Below are 1,515 nucleotides of genomic sequence, written 5' to 3'. Positions count from 1 at the left end.
GTAAGGGGAGGTCTATGTACTATTAAATATCGCGATAGTTCAATTTCTTTACTTCTAAGGCTCAATGGTTCTTATAGAGAATCAATATATGAATAATGTTTCTAATCACTTTATTTTTTAATGCACATAAAGTTTCTTTAATCTCTGAACGCAATCTACTTTCCTTATTGTCCTGTGACCGTTATCATTACTATTATTATTAATATTATTATCATTATTACTTTTATTATCATCATCACCATTATGACAGTTGAACAGCTTTGGCATGACAATTTTGGCTACTGGCATGTTTACATTATACAAATCGTACATTCTAGAATTACTCCCAGCATAATCAAACATTGTTTTGTCATGTAATGTTTACCTTGTACAATTTGGAAAGAAATATACATATCCTTGGATTGTATTTTGTCTTACTTGTTGAAAAAAAATCCATAAAACTAAAATGTTTGTGTAAGAGCCATTTTTTTTCTCATAATATGAAGGGATATTGATATTTTAAAATATCATTCCCGTGTGGAGATGAAACGAACAAAGGCGATGTATCTCTATTTCTTATCCCTATTCCGACACTTGGCCAGGGGACTCTTCATTCTCCTTTTAAAACAAAACGTCATGGAGAATAATTAGAAAACCGTTGATATATCACTTGCATGTGTTTCTATTTGTGCCATTTGTCACATCGCGTATCTCACCCACATTTCTGACCGCTACAACCAACTGGATTTATCCATTCTTCGTCTCCCTTTCCGTCTATTTATTCCCAAACTCCTTCAATATTTCTTTATTTTCGCCCCAAATATCACCCGTTTCCTAGCGGAAAATGTGCAGTTATCATTATTTCTTAAATTGATTACAATTTGTTTTCTCATGCTTTTATATTTTGCTCAGACGAAGGGATTTCATTGTCAACTCCTACGTAGCCGCGTCTAGAATCACAAATTCAATTGTAAGTGTTGTGAAAGGAAATAATTCGTTATTCCCCCTCGTATATGGCGGTCAAACTTGAATAATTCTTTCTTTTTGTTTCTTTTTTGTGTAATGAAAGCCGCTTCCGGGAATATTTTGGTGAATTGTCGCCACTGTCGAAACGGATGCATGAATTGAAGTGAATATGAAAAGATAGGCAACCGATCTATTTTCTGCTGGAAAATGATTTTTCAAATGCTTTGATATGCCAAGCAGTCAGCATTCGTTTCCATATTTAGGGCTGCAATGTGGGGGCCAGGTTTAGCAGTGTTTTTGCCAAATATCTATCCTAGAGCAATAATATCTGATTAAGAATTGATCATGCTTCATATCTGTCACATTGTTTTGTCTGAGGCTGTTTGAGATAACAGACAAATTCTATTATTTCATGTTTGTGAGGGCTCATATGGGAATGAAAAGACAGATGTCTAATACATCACCCTAGATAATATGGATTTCTTTACAATTACAGTTAACTATTACAAAGTAAATTGTGTAAATACATGAGTAGATCACACTAACAAATACAAAGAATAAAAAGTAAGC

Source organism: Lytechinus pictus, unplaced genomic scaffold (genome assembly GCF_037042905.1).
Source record: "Lytechinus pictus isolate F3 Inbred unplaced genomic scaffold, Lp3.0 scaffold_19, whole genome shotgun sequence".
NCBI classification, from domain to species: domain Eukaryota; kingdom Metazoa; phylum Echinodermata; class Echinoidea; order Temnopleuroida; family Toxopneustidae; genus Lytechinus; species Lytechinus pictus.
Note: the sequence above shows the minus strand (reverse complement) of the source record.